This window comes from Sus scrofa, chromosome 14 (genome assembly GCF_054392235.1).
Source record: "Sus scrofa isolate SSC_HxYL_T2T_F1_AM1 chromosome 14, Sscrofa_HxYL_maternal_Yorkshire_Landrace_v2.0, whole genome shotgun sequence".
Classification (NCBI taxonomy): domain Eukaryota; kingdom Metazoa; phylum Chordata; class Mammalia; order Artiodactyla; family Suidae; genus Sus; species Sus scrofa.
The window spans coordinates 103,700,418-103,717,837 of record NC_139396.1 but is presented as its reverse complement, the minus strand read 5'-3'; the positions used below and the strand labels follow the sequence as shown (position 1 = coordinate 103,717,837).

The 17,420-nt window shown below is 56.5% G+C and overlaps 1 protein-coding gene across 8 annotated transcripts in view; it reads right to left on the bottom strand.

The window, feature by feature from the left end:
* The window catches only part of ZMIZ1 (zinc finger MIZ-type containing 1), a 192,538-nt gene that overhangs the window by 153,605 nt on the left and 21,513 nt on the right, over positions 1 to 17,420 (bottom strand). For all 8 annotated transcript variants that reach the window (XM_084997405.1, XM_084997408.1, XM_013983374.3 and 5 more), the window contains exon 2: positions 16,777 to 16,870. The gene's annotated coding sequence lies outside the window, so the exon portion shown is untranslated. The remainder of the gene's footprint in view (positions 1 to 16,776; positions 16,871 to 17,420) is intronic.

The window sequence follows — 17,420 nt, the reverse complement described above, 5'->3', positions numbered from 1 at the left end:
GTGGGCTTGGGTGGAGGCACCAGGCCAAGCGGACTGGGGCTGGCCCAGAGAGATGCAGGGCCAACAGGATTCCTAGAGGACAGAGGGGCCATGCCACAGGGTGTCCAGGATCTGGGGTGCTGTGAGGGCTCTACGCCCATGGCTCTAGGCCTGTGGCTGTGACTGGTGGTTCTCTAAGCTACCAAGGGTTGGGAGCCCAAATTCTGGGCTGGAGCGCTGGCCCAGTCCTCAGTGGTGAGATCGAGGGCAGGGGTGGATAGAGCTGGGTTTGAATTTCTGCTTTGCTCTTTAAAGCTGGTTGACCTTGAGCAAGCCACTCAGCATCTCTGAGCCCCCATCTCCTCTCTAAACAAGGACAAATCACCCCCTCCAGCTACTCACCCACCAGCTTCAGGCTGACCTTGTAGAGGCTGATGTTGGCCAGAGCACTGATCTACCCACAGGCTCCTGGGAGAAGGGGTCAGACTGGCTTAGTGTCATCTTCAGGGCAGGGGACCCCACCGGTGGCACTGCTGAGCTGAAGTTCAGGGCTCCTGTCATCTGCTGCTAATCACACACAAGAGCCCCTCATGCCCTGGTGGCTGCAAGGACTTAATGATATGTAGATGCAGGTCAGTGACGGCGACTGCTAAAGTTTCGGAGAGGGGGTAACCACTCAAGGTCCTAAGTGGCCAAGTGGGAACCGGAACATGGTCACGTGAGAGCCCATCCAAACCGGGTCCAACCTGCTGCTCCACTACTGAACTGATTGACCCGAACTAGCTCCCGTATGGCCTTCACCCTCCCCACCTGAGCCAGACTAGGTAGCTCTTCTTACTCCAGTTTTTACAGATGGGCCGAAGAGCTGCTGCTTCTGCAGGCCAGGGGTCCCGCTCTGACCCCACACAGGGATGGTGGCTCAGACCCAGCTCCCGGCTCCCTGGGGAGACATGGGTTCCTCCACCTCAAAGACCCATCCAGGGAAGCATCCCCTTACATGACCCTGGGAACAGGCCCCTCGTCCTCCCCTGGCGGCCCGGGCTGGCTCCAGGAGCAAGGCAAATATTTACCCCGATGGTTATCCAAACCGGGCTGGCGGCCCCACCTCCCACATTCCTGGAATACATGTTCCCTGACCTCACCAAGCTGCGGGGGGGGGGGGGGAAGGGGGGCTGGGGGGGGTGGAATCCAGACATGGGTAAGAGCCAGACCCAGGGTCCAGGGCCTCGATGGAAGCCAAGGAAGGCCTACTGCCCAGGAGGAAAAAGGGCAGCTTCGAATTGTCTCTCTAGCTACTCACCCACTAGGGGAGGCCTCAGGTTGACATGGGCTGGGCCAGAGCACTGACCTGCATCCCCCTGCCTGTACCCCCCCCCAATGTGGTAGGCAGGGGGACACACCCTACAGTTCAGGGCTGTCACCAGGTCTCAGCTCCTCACACCTGCTGCCAATAACACACACACACACACACACACACACACACACACACACACACAGACTTGTACTTAAGGAGTAAGGGACTCAGCCTGCTACAAACATGGTAGAAGCCCCTGCCTGCCAGGCCCCAGACACTCTCACTGCCTCCCTCCACCCTCAGCACAGTCCTGTCACCAGGAAACTGTAAGGTCCATTTGATAGATGAAGAAACTGTGCAGCAGACACCGGCGGTCACGTAGCTGAAAGTGGTAGAATGTGCACTGTCTCAACCCAAACCACGCATTCTATAGCTCTGCAGTCCCAGCCCTGCCCCTTGGAACCCTGTCCGTCCTTCCATGCCCAAAGGACCCCCTCCACCATGCTGCCTTCCTGATAGTCCCCCAAGCGAGCTTTCCCTGCCCTGAACTTCCAGTCATGTGGACGGTGTTTCTGTCTCCCTGCATAATTAAAATAGACTGTCTGATAATCTTCAGCAGTGAGACCCTTGTACTCACTCCAGGCACAGCGGGGTTGCACCCAAAGGGTTGGGTTGCCCTGAGTGCTCAGGGGAGGCCTGAAATCCTGAGTCTTTCCACCAAAGAACAGTAGCTGGAGTTGGCCTCAAGGAACAGGTAAGAAAGCAGACCTAAGAAGCTGGATGTTTGGGGTCCAGGGAAACGCCAGGCCACGGCTGCCTGAGAATCATGAACTACCCTTGGTTCAATAACCCTGTTTTTACCTCTTCTGAGAATATTTCTAGTTGTTCTAACAGCCTGCCCATGTCCAGGCCCAGGGAAGCCCAGCTCGGCTGGTCTAGCCCTGCCCTGCAGATCCTCGCTGCACACCCCTCGGCTTCCCGTCTCCCTCTCTCCTGCATGGAAACGTCAAAAGCGACCAGGACAGGCAGATGGGCAGGTTCTGCTGAATGAAGGCCTGGGAAGTCTGCTGGTGGGCCCTCAGAGATGCCTCCAGGTGGGAAAAGCTCTGGAGGCAGGAGATGCCAAGCGCAAACCTGGGGCTGCCCCTGGCACTGTGGGGACCCAAACAGAAGGTGCTGGGGAAAGACAGGGCCTCGCAGAACCTCTCCACCCATCTAGCATCTCTGAGACTTGGTTCCCTCATTTGGAAAATGGGGGCTCTAAAGGGACTTCTAGGCATTATTCCTTTATGTTTGTCATTCATACATTCATCCATTCATCCATTCATTCATTTCCTTCTCAACAACCCATGATGCTGCCTACTTATGCCCCAGAGGAGGAAGGGAAGAGAAAAGAGTAGGGGTGGATGGGTGGGGGGAAGAAGGCAGGGTTGAAGGCCACTGTCACCAGCCAGCATGCCTGCCAAGGGTGTTTGCCCACCATCTAAAGAAAGGCAGGCAAGACACAGTAATTCTAGGACGCAGGATAAATTCAGGACAGAATGCTGGAGGGCAACAAAGTGGGGGGTCAGGGGCATCATCCTCTTGGGCAGAGTCTCTCAGGCAGGAGGGCACCCCTCCTGGGCAAAGGCCCAGACGCTTGTCTGGAGAAAAGCCTCAGCCTGAAGAGAGAATGATGGGTAAAATCAGGAGCAGGGGACAGCTGCGTTCAAGGGCACATGCAGACACACCCCTGGAGCCCCTCCCTCCCCAAAGCTTCACCTAGAGCCCAGTCCTGATTTGCTGTGTTTTCAAGACCAGGTTGGAGTAGCACCTCCTTGGAAGAGCTCTATCAGAGTGGAAAGTCCTCGCTGTCTCCTCGCGCAGCACCTGGGCCCCCAGGAGGGACCTTTACCCATCCTCCTCTTGGAAGAGTCCATGGAGGTCCTCAGTCTAAGCCTGCCACCATATAGAGCAGGGGACATAAGTCCAGAGAGAGAGAGAGGACGAGAAGCCAGGGCAGCGCTAGCTGGAGGTTGGACTAAGAAGGTAAGGACTCATGCACGAGTCCCTTGTCCCGCCAGGCCTCCTCATCTGGATGAACGCTGGCTGGAGGATTAGTCCCATGGTTGGGGCAGGACTGGGCAGCCCCATCAGTGGTCAGCTCCATCGGGCAGCCTGGACTCCAGGCCCTGTGCTCCCTCCAGTCGAGAGGACAGACAGGAAGGTCAAAGGACTGAAAGGCATGGGCACCCCTGACAGGTCATGCCAAACACCTAGTACCAAGTGTTCCTGATGATCCCCTTCCTGGGCCAGGGGCCAGCCCCCAGCGGTCACACTCCCCAAACAGGCATCCCTCTGGGATTCTGGCCACACATGGGCCAGGCCAGTCTAAAGTGATGGCCGAGGCCCAGATTTGCAGATGCCAGACAAAGGAGAGCACTGTTCTTGCTTGCAGGAGGTGGCGGGTCTGAGCACAGGCACTAACGTCACCCTGGCCTGGTTGAAATCCTGTTTCTGCTGCTTGCAAGCCATGTGGCCTCAGCCAGGTCCCTGCACCTCTCCCTGCCTCAGTTTACTCAGTGGTGCAATGGGGAGGGAGAAGGTTCAACTGGGGTAAGTGCATGGCCCAACCCCTGGTCCTTGGAGGAGCCAGGCCATGGAGCTCTTGCTGTTTGCAGGGACACCAGCCATCCCTGTAAGGGTGACCCAGTGATGGTCTGCAGGGTCACTGCTGGGAAGCCTGGGAAGAAGGGGGCCTATTAATCATCAAACTGCATCCACAGTCTGCCCCAAGATGCTCCACCAATGCAGCCACCCAGGGGGGCTTGACTGGTCCCACTGGATTTTGTTAACACTGAGGTGACACGAGACCTATCTTTGGCATGTACCCTCCCTGACCGGGGCAAGTGCCTCCTGACCCCTCGAAGCCTCCATCTTTCATCTGCAAAGTGGGATGAACAATGCCTGCCTAATGTCCCAGGATGCTGGAAGGCTGCTAGGAGATGGAGGATGGGCCGGGTCTTGCGATGGGCTGTGAGGTTCCCTATTCTGTTCCACACACTGCTTACTTGACTGCTCCTGACTTCCTGGGCAGCCTCAGTGCCCAGCCTGGTCTGAGCCATCACACACCCAGAGCGCATCCCCAGGTCCTCACCAGGAGGCACTGAGGACTCTCCAGGTACCTCCCAGCTGAGGCTGTCAGGACCAGCCTAGGATGCTCTTCCTTCTCCCGTGAGTCTGGGGTCTCTGCGTCCTTTCAGAAAGAAGGGCTCCCTCAGCCTAGCAACTTGGTGGGATTCTTGGGGGAGCCACTCCCCACCTGCCCATCAATCCTTGGGACTGAGAGAACCTGCTGTCTGGGACTGGACCCCTGGATGGGCTAAAAAGAGGGGGGCAAGGTCAGCCCCCACAATGAGTGTTGTCTTGTTGCCCATAGCAGCCAGGACAGGGTTTGCCCCCAGAATGTTTGCTGGATGGATGGATGAGCAGTTATGGGAGGGGTGGTGTGAAAACAGATTTAGATCAGAGAACAGAGCAGCTGACACTTGCACAGTGCTCACCACAGCCATCCTAGGCCCGGCTCTAACAGAGGCTGTCTATGCCGGTTAACCCAATAGTCCCCACAGCAATCCTATAAAGTGGTAACATCATCCCCATTTCACAGATGAGGAAACTGCGGTTCCAAGACATGAAGTCACTTGCCCACAGTGTTAGAAAGTGGCAAAGTTAGATTCAGTGCAGGCCCTGGACTCCAGAATCCATATGCTGGTCCACAATGCTGCCTGGGGGCTGTGGAGAGTGGGGAGAGATCACGTGTCAAGAGGCCCATCCAGACCAGAGGTTCCTGCCCAGGCTCCAGGCCCTGCCCCAGGGATTTAACTGGTCTGGGGTGTGCTGCCTTTCAAAGCTGCCCTGGATCTCGCTTTCGGCAGGAGCTGGGAATCCCGGCCAGCCTCACCTTCACTCTGCAGTCGGGGAAACCGTGGCTTAGGGAGGGCAGGCATGTTCAAAGTCACCCTGCGTGTCAGGGGAGCTTGGGACCCGGAGCCCAGCTCCCATGACTGCTCCTTCGTGGGCCTGGAGCTCTTGGAAACAGAGCCCTGTGGCCTCAGCAGAGCAGCCCACAGGCGCAGCCGTGGGTGGGAGAGATGAGGCAGACAGATGCGGGGAAGCCAGAGCAGCACGCAGCCAGATGACACACAGGCCCAGCAATTCCTGACTCATGGCCACCCATCCCGTGACTCCACCCACCGCCAGCGTCCCCACCCTGGCTTACACTCCACAGCCTGTTGCACCCTCTGGAGTCCCCTCCCATTTAGGACCAGAGAGCCACAGAGGGAGGAAGGAGCGGTGGCGCCCCACCCAGGGCTGGGTGGGAAGCCCAGACGACCCGAGAAGGGGGGACTCTACACGCAGAGGAAGAGGCATTAATTAGCCCTGCCCCTCCCTGCAGTGCCCTGCACACTCCCAGCCTGTGCTGGCCAGCACCCTGTGGACCAAGCACCCTGTGGACAGGAGGAAAGCTGGCGCTGACACCCACCAGGGCCAACTTTCTTAGCCACGTGACACCCTTTGCATCAGGGCCCCACACCTGGCAAAGCATATTAGGTTTTCCTGCTACCCGTTTATTTCACGAATGCCCGAGAAGGCATTACACCCCCCCACCGGCCAAGAATCTTCCGTGACTCCCCATTGTCTACGAGGTTGGCACTAATTCTTCAGCCTCATGTTCAAAGCCCCAGCCTGCCTCTGATCTGTAATGTGTCAGCTCCCACCTCTGTACCTCGCCTACCCTAATCCTGCTGCCAGGAATGTCCCCGTCCCTGTGGCCTGATGCCCTGGGAAGGAAATTCACACTGCCATCAAGGGGCCACAGGAATCAGATACTGGGTTCACAATATCTCAACAACTCCTCATAGCTCCTTATGCCACTGGCTCTGAAAGGCCCATTTGACAGATGCAGAGGCTGAGGCTCAGAGCGGCAATGTGTCCAAGGCCACTGGAGGCTGAGCTGTCACCATAAAGGCAGGGCCTTGGGTTGCTTGGACCTACGGTCTTCTCCGGTGCTGATAAGCTTTCAGCTCATCCATGAGCTCAGGGTGGCTCCGGCTCTGTTAGCTTATCCAATGTCAAGGTGACTTGGGTCTGCTAACCTTGGCATCTTGATCCTCCTTTTGCCCTCTTTTGGGAAAACGCTGCGACCCCTGTTGACACTGAGCTGGGCTTAGGCTGGGGCCCCCAGGCTGGGGAGGTGGGTGATGAGAAGCTGTGCAGCTCTGTGGCCAAGAGCATAGACTCAGGGGCCAGCTCTTTGGTTCAATGCCTGCATAACCACCCTGGGCTGACTGATTCACCTGTCTGTGCCTCAGTTTCTTCCTCTGGAAATGGGGATAATGGAAAAGTGACCTCACAGAGATGCTGTCATGGTGAATGTGAATTCCTGTAGGTCACGATCGGAGCAGCATCCCCACAGAGTGCTACAGAAGGGCTTAGGAGGGTTTGGAGTGCTTAGTATCATTGCTCTGTTCCTCCCTGCACTGTAAGTTCAACGTCACGGCCAAAGGAAAACTGAAGGCCTCAGAGCACCTACCAGGAGAGAGGAGGGGGGCGGGAGAGTGGCAGGAGAATCTGCCCCTCAGATTGCCCACTTCCTGGCTTCTGGTCCACAAGGCTGCCACCTGGCCTGCCTGCCTGAGCATGGCAGAGAGACCTGGCACACTCCACCTTTCAGCTCTTGTGAAGAGGGGAGAAGGGCGGGCTCCCTCTTGGGCAGAGGTACCCAGCTTTGCCTCTGTGTTGTCAGTGGGATGACCCAGAGTGGGGCCGGGATAGCATCACTATCCCCATCCCCCATGGGGACAACTGGCAACTACTCACATCTCTTACCTTGCTTGGGGGCATCATAGACACTGCGCCCCGCTGGGTTGGATACAGAGAGATGTGAGATGCATGGGGGTGAGGGGCTGGGACCCCAAAGCTGGCTGTCCTATAGGGTATAAGTTGTCCTATGGGATGTCCTATGGGATGTCATAGCTGGGCAAGGCTTCCTCCTTTCCCCTTTCTTTCTACAGATGAGGCCCAGAGTGGCTGAGTGACTAGCCCACATACACCAGCAAGCTAGTGGTGGATGCCAGATAAAAACCCTGGTCTCCAGGCTCCAGGCCTGGCCTCACTGTGAGGTTTGTCTTGCCAGGTCCCTAAAGGTGACTGATTGTCTAGGAGAAGATAAGTCACCAGCATTGTGTGGGTGAGGGATGGGCCTGGGCCCAGAGCTTCCACCAACGGGAGGTCCCGGGAGGGGGTCAGAACAGGTCAGAGGCAGGGCAGCCCCGAGCCTGAGGTCCAGCTTCCTTTCTCAAGAGGGCATGATTCCTGGCAGCAGCTCCTACAGGAAACAGTAGAAGCGCCACCCGCGGGAAACACGGGGTGGGACAAAGGGGGTGTCGGGTAGGGTTTCCTGTTGGGTGGGTGACCTGTGTGGCTGTGGCCCTGGGGCCAGGCCAGAGTTGGGTTTCGCCTCATCCCTGGCTCAGGCCCAGGCCACCCTGAGTCCCATCCTCCTGGCCTGCTATGGCTTCCTGTCCCACAGGCCCCACCCAGCCCAGGAGGGAGCAGGGCCCCCGAGGAGGCCTCCTCAGAAGCACCAAACTTTTCTGGGGCAGGAGTAAGCAAGGCTGCCCCACCCTGCTTGGCGGCCTTTGGCCCCTGACCTCTAGGCCTTCAGTTCTTTGTTTTGCAGCAAGAGGCCTTGACAAAAGCACTCCTGGGTTTTATTCCCAGGAGCTCACAGCTTAGGCACAGCTGAGTAGGGGCTGCAGGAATCAGCCCCGCCCTGGGCATCGGTCACTATCTTCCTCCACTCCCGGCAGAGTGGCAGTGTCACCTCCAAGGAGCCAGGCTGGAGGGACCAGGACAAAGGGAGGCACTGAAGAGGGGTAGATTTCAGGCCTCAGAGGCAGAACTTCCCAGGGTTCAAAGGTGAGGGGCAGTGTGGTACTTTCCATAGAAGGTGTGGCATCTCAGCTGGGCAGGGCGGCCCCCAAGTCAGGGACAATGTGATGTCAAACCATGGGCACAGCACCCAGGGTAATAAGATGCCTTTATTCCCCCACTCAAGTTTTAAATGCCTGGATCCTTATAAGTGTCAGATGTCTGGGTGAGATGGGACATCTGCCCAGGGGCTGCAGGGCCACCCATGGGCTCCATGTGAACCCAACCCATTTCCGTGGGCCTCAGAAGCTGGGGCCTCACCTGCCTGCAGGTGGATATGTCATGGGAGTAGAGAAGTTAGTGTCCTGGCCCAGTGAGGGGGAAGAGGCTTGAACAGAGGCCCTAAGCCTGGGACACAGACTATGGGAGGCCACAGCATCCCAGTCTCTCAGGGCTGCTTGGCAAACAGGCAACTCAGCAAGCAAACAGGCCAGAGAGTGTGCAGCACTTCTCCAGGCTGCGGCCCCACCAGGAACAAAGGCCTCTTGTAGCTCAGCGTCAGGGAGGAGTGCAAATGGGAGGCGGTCTGGACCAACTGGGGCCGGGCCTTGCCTGAGATCACCCCAGGGACAGGGACAGAACTGGGATCCAGGTCTCCTGTTTGCTCCGTGGGCAGCCCCAGGGCCTGCTGTGCTGGGAAGGTGGGACTGCTCATTCAGGCAGGGACTGACCTTGGCCTCACCTTGGCTGTCCAGCACAGGACAGTGACGACATGTTTATACTGGTCCAATCAAACAGGCCCTGACAGGGTTCTGTGGGGGCCCAGCCTGATGCTCTACCTGGAAGCAGCCAATCTTGGGAGGGACTAGGTCAAGGAGGCTAAAGCCTCAGGTCTGTGGGCCTAACGTGAGCAGGATGGAAAACAGAAGCCAGACTTCAGCCTGCTGTGTGGCCAGGGCATGAGTTACCAGCAAGAGTTACTAAGATGGCCACGGCACAGTAGTGAGCCTCCCAACCCTGGATGCATGCAAATGAGGTTGGGCACACACAGACTTTAAAATCATCCCTGCCCAGAATTCACATTCAGCCGTGGGTGGCAGGATGCCTGGCCTGCGTCACTGGCTCAACCACTGGTCACCCCACTTCCGTTCCTTAGCTGGATAGGAGTTTTCCAGCTGTTATCAGAATGGCCTTGAGCTCCTGAGCTCCAGGCTGAACACCCTTAAGTCCTCTCACAACAGAGACAAGGTCCAACCAGGCTCTGTGCGGCCCCAATGCCAGTTCTCTGTGCCCCTCATCCCAAGCACCTGGTGGAATTGGCCTTGGCCCATCCAGGGAAAGTACACCTAAGCCTCCCCAGAACCCAGGGCAGCCTGTGGGGTCGGTTGCACCCTCATCCCCACGCAGTGGCTGCCTCTCCCTGGGCCTCAGCTCAGGTCGGACCCCCGGCCCACCCTGAGATGCCAGCTTAGCAGTGAGAATCTCCAGGGCCAGGGATGTGCTTTTTACTTAAGCACAGACTGGCACAGACTTGACTTGGTTGCCAGGAAATGTTTGTCAAAGGAACGAGAGAGAGAGAGAGAGAGAGAGAGAGAGAGAGAGAGAGAGAGAGAGAAAGTAGCGGGGAGGGAGGGGGACAGACAAACAGACATTTGAACTCAGGCAGGTTCTCAGAACTGTGGTCCCCAAAGGCTACCAGAGCCCTCCTCCTCTGCCAGGCCCTCTCTGGTTATAAAGTGCAGACCGGGTAAACATGGAGAAAGGGTGAGGGAGGCCCTGAGCTGTGTTCCAGGGCTCCGCTGCCTCAGCTGTCTCAGAGAAGGCCCCCAGATGTCCGGGCTCAGGGTGTCTGCACTCTGCCCACATCTGCTCTGGAAGCCCAGCTCCATCCCACCTCCCTGGAGGACAGGGACTCTTGTATCAACTACTTGGTCCATGAGGGACTCAGTGATGCCCCTCACCTTCTCTGGCATCCCCTTCCTAACACAGAGGTTTCATTCTCCTGGAATGGCAGTGGGGTGGGACACGGCTGCCACACGGTCTTTGCAACGAAGGTGATCCTGCCTATCCAACAGGAGGAAAATAAGTCACAGGTGTGAGATCCACAGAAGTTCTAGAAGACCCGTGTGCTGACAACCCTAACCCTTTGCCCAGCCCAGGTCCTGGCACACAATGGGTGCTAATACCTCTCTGACGGATTAATCAGTGGCCTGCTGGATGCACGATGACGATGGGCTGATCTGGGCTCTCCTGCTGAGGGGCCAGGACTCAGCAGCACACAGCAGGGGACACCAGAGGCAGTGGCTGCTTCCACGTGCATCCCTCTCTGGCCAGGGCTCGGCCTTTTTGAGCTGCCTCTGGACAGAGGATGCATTTTAGGCTGGATGTGTTCTCTGTAGTTAGTAAACCCAATACCTTTTCTTGACAGATGGAGTTGGGGGAGGTCTGGGGAGTGTGTATGGGGGGGTGCGGTCAGAAGCAGGGCCCTTCCTCAGGCCAGGCCTCCCCCCACCAAATCCAGAGGCCCAAGAACTCCAGGACCCAGCACAGGGCTGCCCTCTGTCCCCAGAGATCCTTATGTCCACTCCCATCCCCCACCAGTGCGGCCCCCTCCCCTGGCTCCCTGTCTCAGCCTCCTGGCTGCAGCCGGCCTGAACTGCTTACTTAGACAAACAGGGAAAGCAGCCACGTGACTGGCTAAGGTTTCCTGGACCAGGGAGACACACACACACACACACACACACACGGCCAGGGTCAGGTGGTCATGCGGCCCAGCAGGCTCAGGTTTCCATGTGTCTGAAGGACAAGTGACCAGGCCTGCCTTTCTTCACCCAGAAGAATGCCTTCTCCAAACACTTGTTTTCTGCCTCCTGGCCGCGTCAGGGCCATGTGGATGGGAAGAGCGCAGGGGGAGGGGGAGGAGGGGAGAAGGAGGGGGAGGAGCATGCGCCAGCCCTCAGCCCTGGCCTGATCTGGTGTTTTCCTTCCGCCCTCCCCACCCAGAGGGCAGATGCCTGCTGGGAAACCGTGGCCGCCCAGCCGCTGACGCTGATGCTGATGCTGACGCTGACGGCAGGGAGAATCCCAAAGCCCAGGGCTGGACGTGGGCAGCAGGGGAGCTGGGGCTCCGAGGGGAGTCTTCCAGGGAGTCAGCCAAAGGCCTGTCAGGACCTGGTACCCAGAGCAGTGATTTTTGCAGCCTGAGTCCATGGCCTGGCCCCGGGGGGCATCCAGGGTGGGAGAAAGGGGAGGAGAGGGGTGTTTAGTCCAACCTGGTACAGCAGCTCTGCCTTTGGTTTGTGGTTTGGGAAAGGTCTGGGGGCCAGGGTCCCGAGGCCTCTTCCAGCTTTGGGGGTCTGGGCCTCAGATCTTTCCCAGAAGGCAGGTCTGTTCATCTTCACAGCCCTGAGATGAGCCGTCTAAAGGAGAAGAAGGAGGCCCCATCTCTTGACAGGCAGGGCTGAGACAGGGATTCTGGGGGAGGGGGGGTGGCCACCAGCTCTGTGAGGGTCTGTGGCTGGTACCCACCCTGGCCTGGCCTCAGGCCTGACCGCCACCGCCCCAGTGGCACAGACACCTGCTACAGAGGCACCTCAGGAAGGCCACAGAGATATGAAAGGTGTGGCCAAGCGTTCTCAAATGAAAGCCAATTCCTGCCAGACCCCTTGCTAAACCCTTTTTCAAATACCATCCCGCTGAATCCTCACAACCCTACAAGGTAGGTAATGTCACCCCATTTTACAGAGGAGGGACTAGCAACCAGAAAGTCACATCATTAGTAAGGGGCCGGTCAGGATCTGCACCCTGAGAGTTCACTTCTAGCACCCATGCCCTTAAGCAGTTCCCATTGTACCAGGGCCTGGGCCCCCAGCCTCGGGCCAGGCCTGTCCTCCACAGCATCCTTGACAAGGTTTCCCAGGGCCAGGTCCTGGGTTCCGGAGGGATGCTCCCGGAGCCAGCCCACCTCTCATCCTGTCTGTCCCGGGCACCCATGGAAGCTGCCTTAACATGTGGCATCAGTGAAGGTCTACAGGGTGAGAGGAAGGCGGTGGAGGGGTGAGAGAGGAGAAACGGTGGGGAAGGAGAGACATGGGGTCCAGACAATGAGAGACAGAGCAAGAGAGGGCTGGGTTGGGGGTGAGAGAGGGTGGAGGAAGAAAGGCAAGGAACAACAGAGAGAGAGGAAGAGCAAAAGAGAAAGAAGGAGTGATGGAGAAATGGAAAGAGAAGGAAGATGGGGGAGTGACCGCAAGAAAGAAGATGGGAGGGAGGGAGGAGGGAAGCAGAGGAGGGGAGACACAAAGCTAGAAAGAGCAGAGGGAAACAGGAGAGGAAGAAGGAATAGCTGCACGAAGAAGAAGGGAAGGAGTAAGGAGAGGAGGTGGGAACAGTCCACAGGGAAGGAGCCGGGGATGAAGGAAGCAGGAGCAGAGGAAGACAGACAGGGAGGCAGACAGGGGTCAGGGAGGGAGCGGGCCTCGGAAAACCGAGAGACGGAGGGCAAGCAAACCCGCCCACCCTGAACATTAAATACCTAACAGGAGATGACAAATCAAATGGGAATTACCGCGGTAAAAACATAATTAGAAACTTGATTGAAGTTAAACAGAATTTACATAACACTGCAAATTAACTTTACACGAAACTATTCACTGGGAAGGCAATGAAAAGGCATTTCATTAGTAATCTATATTTAAACAATAGGCACAATGGAGCTTTCTGATGTGGAACTTGGTGCCTTCAACCCGAGAGACTGCCAAAGGCTGCTGGAGAACAGAAGGCAGTGGATATTCCAAGAGGAAGTGGGCAGGGTCCAGGATGGGATCCCTGGGCCAGCGAATGGGGTGTGGGGGTGGGTGGACACAGTGGGCCAGATCAGATTCTGCTATGGGCTCTTCCCTTGACTTGCTGTGTGGTGCTGGACAAGTGTCTTACCTTCTCTGGGCTTCCGTTTCCTCATTTACAAAATGAGGACTCTGGAGAGGTGGTGTACATGAAGGTGCCTGTAGGTGCGGCTATTCTAGGAGAGCCTGGGAGATGGTAGAAGGCAGCAGTAACAGTGTGGGCTTGGGGTGCAGATGGACCCTGCTCAGGGTTCCACCCTGCCACTTAGTAGCTGTGGCCTTGTGCCAACTTCCTCTTGGGTCCTGGTTTACCCATCCATTCAATGGAGATAAGTCTACTCCCGCTTGATGTTGTCACCCGGGCCGTGGAAGGATTTAGGGAGAGATTGAGTGGGGGCAGGCTTAAAGAAAAGTGAGTCTAAAGGCACGGGATTACTTGTCCCATCCGCCTGGCACACTAATTAGATTACCCAAGCCTCCTGCCACCCGCCTGCCATGTAGGCTGAGCCATGCATCATCAGAGAGGTTTCCTGTGGCTCCCCCAGTCCCTGATATGCAGTCAGAGACATATCTCCCCAAGGGACTGGCGGCGGCGGGGGGGGGCGGGGAGGCATCACCAAGTCCCTGCCTGGTTCCACCCCAAACGCAATATGGAGAAGTCTCCTGGGCCTTTGTCACATCCCAAGTGCATTAGGCTGTGTTCACTGCAGAGGGGCAGAGGGGCAGAGGGGCTGGGCTAGCCCCCTATAGCCCACTGGCTGGCCACTCCCCACTCCCCTGGCACCTCCCATCCTGCCTCCGAGGCCCTGCTGAGCCCCTGCCCAGGCTCTGGGCAGCGGCTCCTCTCTGCAGCCTTCCCTGACCGAGCCGGTGACCATTCTCTCTACTGAGAGCTGAGTGCAGAGTGTGAAACATCACAGATGCATAAAGGCGGATGCTTCCTCACCCGAACACGTACACACTTGCCCACCAGAGGCAGTGAGCTGCTCTGCTCTAACGGTGAGTAGGCAGCTCTGACACATGCTCCTAGCCCAGGAAGTTTCTACAGTTTCTTTTAAGATAGAGGATCCAGGCAGTGCTTAGAGATTCAGTAGGAGGCTGATGGGTTTCCTTCCCCCTGCAGACAGTTCATGAGCTGTCGCCTCCAGCCCCCTCTTTTCAGACAAGTGCTCCAGGCAAGGGGGAGGTCTCCTGGGCCCAGGGGCCCCAAGGGGGTGGTGGGAGGTCAGGAGAGGCAGGCAAAATTTCTTAAAAGAAAGTGCAAAGTATGCAGACATAGGGCAAGAGGCTTAGCTGAGACCAAGGAGTGCAGGACTCAGTGACAAGGGAGGGTCCCTGGATATGGGCTTACCCAGAGCCCAGCCAGATATCCATGGGTACTGGCTTCTCCGAGGCCACAGGTGAAGAGCTGGGAGCTGTTCTGGTCCCCCCTCCATCTCCACCAACCGTCTCCAAATAAGGCTCCTTTACTGAGGTCTCTGAGCCTTTGTTATGCTGTTCCCTCTACCTGGAGTATCCTTTCCCTGATTTGCCAGCAAAATCTTCCTGATCCATGAAGAGCCTGTTCCCTCAGTTCTCCTCCTCCCTCCTCAGCTGTACCTTCTCCATCTCCTTTACTGCCTCCGCCCCATCCTCCCTCCCTCTAAGGGCTGGATGCCCCGTGACTCAGACGCAGGCTTCTGATCCGCTCTATCTGCACTCACTCCCAAGATGACCTCATCAGCCCCATGGCTTGCAACACCATCTGTACACGACAGCTCCCACATTTATATCTGCAGTCGGGACCTCTCTCTGTCTCCCAGACTCATATATCCAACTGCCTTCTCAACCTTTCCACTTGGATGTCTCAAAGGCATCTCCAACTTAGCATGTCTAAAACACATCTCTTCAGCTTCGCTCAGCCCTCCCTGCTCTCATTCCTGGCTGAGTGAAACAGCCACCTTGGTTCTCCTAGGGGGCTCCTGTCCCAAACCCAAAAAGAGCCTTCCAGGACCGTCCCCTCTTCTCTCATCCTCCACTTCTAATCCACCCACAAGCCTGCCTGCAAGGTCTCTGAGATACGGTCAGACTGATGCGTTTCCCTGCATTTCTTGTCCAAGCCACTGCCTCCTCCATCTGGATGTGGCCAACAGCTCCTCAGCCATCTCCCTGCTCTACTCCATCTGCTGACATGAGCGGATCCCTCAGGGTCTCTCTGAATTCCCTTCCTACCCCTCACTTCCCTCCTGCCACATGACCCTCCCTGCTACCTTCTTGAATGTGAAAAGTGCACCCCAGCTCACCCCTTCTTTGCAATCATGTCTCTGTTCAAATGTCACCTTGTCTGAGGCTTTCCTCGACCATACTTTGTCAAAGAACACCTCACCCTGTAATCTCCATTTCTTTACTCAGCTAACCTCCCTTCTTAAAACTTCGCATCATCTGGCACGATACATCACGTTTCAGGTATTTATGGTCCGTGTCTCCTCATGAGACTGTAAGTGCCATGAGGAAAGGAAGTTTTGTCAGTTTTATTCCCTGCTATGTTTCCAAAACATCAAGCAATTCCTAGCACGGACACTTTCTGAGTGAACAATTGGGGTATGAATATGAGAACAAGGCCACCTCCTCTACGAAGCACTCTCTGAATGCTGCCTGCAGGACCAGCCTGTGGGCCTTCCCCCTTTCCCCATGCAGTCTCAGACACTACCCGAGTCTTGAGCATTGAACATATGGAATTGAGCCTGGCTCTGAGATCATACCATCTTCAGGGCAGGACTGGATCTGATCCACCTTCAAAACCCAGCCCTGAGTGCAAGGCTGGCCTGGTCTAAGAGTCAGTGTGTGTTTGATGTATGAATTAATGAGTAAATGATGGGTGGAAGACTGGGTGGATAAAGAGATGAGTAAATGGATGGATGGATGAGTGAATGGAAGGAAGGCTGGATGGGAGGCTGGTGGATGGTGGATGGGTGGGAAGATGGCTAGACAGCAGGGTGGTTGGGTGTGAGGCTGTACAAATGGAGAGGTGAGTGGATGGATGATGGGTGGATGGATGCACCCCGCCATTGGCACACAATGAAGACTGGTGGTTTATTGGGCTCAAAAGCCAGACTTCTCTGGCCAACCAGTTCAGTGTAGTAAAAGAATAGAGGCCGATATGGCAAATAGGGTAAAGCTGAGCTGCTCTGGTGTGGCAAGAGCTTGCTGTGGGATACCCCCCTGGGCAGGTCCACTGACTTCCTTGGGCCTTGGTGTCACGGTCTAAAAAGGCAGATAATAATTCTTGTCCAGAGCTGCCCAAGAGATCACTTTGGAGTTTTAAATCCTGCCACAAAGGAGACCACAGCCACATCTCCAGTGAGACATACCTGCCAGGCTGACCTTAAAAAATCCTCTCTTCTCAAGCCCAGTTGGGCCCTGTGGCCTCAATGCTCCCCCCAAAAGGGCCAGGACCCGTGGTCATGGCACCAGAGTTCAAACTGAGCCAAGCTGCAAAGATGGCTTAACTCCAAATAACAATGAAGCCCAAGTGATTCACAGAATCCTCGAGAATTTGGAGAAGTGGAGGACCCATAATAGAGATGGACAAACTGAAGCTCAGAAGCATTTTGTGCCGGACTCCCAAGGCATTACAGAGAAGCCCTGAAGCCCCGGGCTGGCGTAAAGGCTGATGACCCTGGGCTCTGGCCCCACCCCATCTCAACCGGAGCCAGGTTTCAGGTGAAGGTGGCAGTGTGGCCAGGTCATCAGGGGGTCTGGTGTTACCTTTCCAGGTCTGGCAGCTGAGGGATGGAGCGGTTCTAATCCTCACACACCTCGCAGCATTGGTCTGGTGCCAACAGGCCTCCTCCTCCTCGTCCTGGGTACACAGGGAGAGAGACAGGACATGTGTGAGTGGCCAGGGTCGCAGGCAGCCGTCCAGTCCCTCCCACCTCTGTCCCCACTGGCAGGCTAATCTTGGTGGCCTCTCGGGCCACTTAAGCATGCCCCGGGATGCCTGAATTATCAGAGCCACTGTCTTTCCCACCCTGCGGTGCTCCAACCAGCAAGCCAACTCCTCCTTGTGGGATTCTTAAAAAAAAATTGAAATCTATGTAAGTTTTGTTTCTTCTGGGGCTCAGGGGCTTTGTGTTGTTGTCTTTTTCTTCCTGGTGAGAAAGGCAGAAAGCCAGGGCCTTCCTCTGCAGCCCAGGCAGGGTGACAGGGAGAAGCTGTCGGGGGTATTTTTAGCCAGGCCTCTAAGCCCTCGCAGTGTTCTCCTCTCTGCGCCGTGCCTGGCTTCGGGGAATTATCTCACAGTGCCGGCCGGCAGCCACTTCCAAAGCCACTCTCTGACCCCTGCCTGAATTCTTTCCTCATTATGAATTGTTCACCAGATCCCTGACCAACACTTGGAGTCATTTTATGTG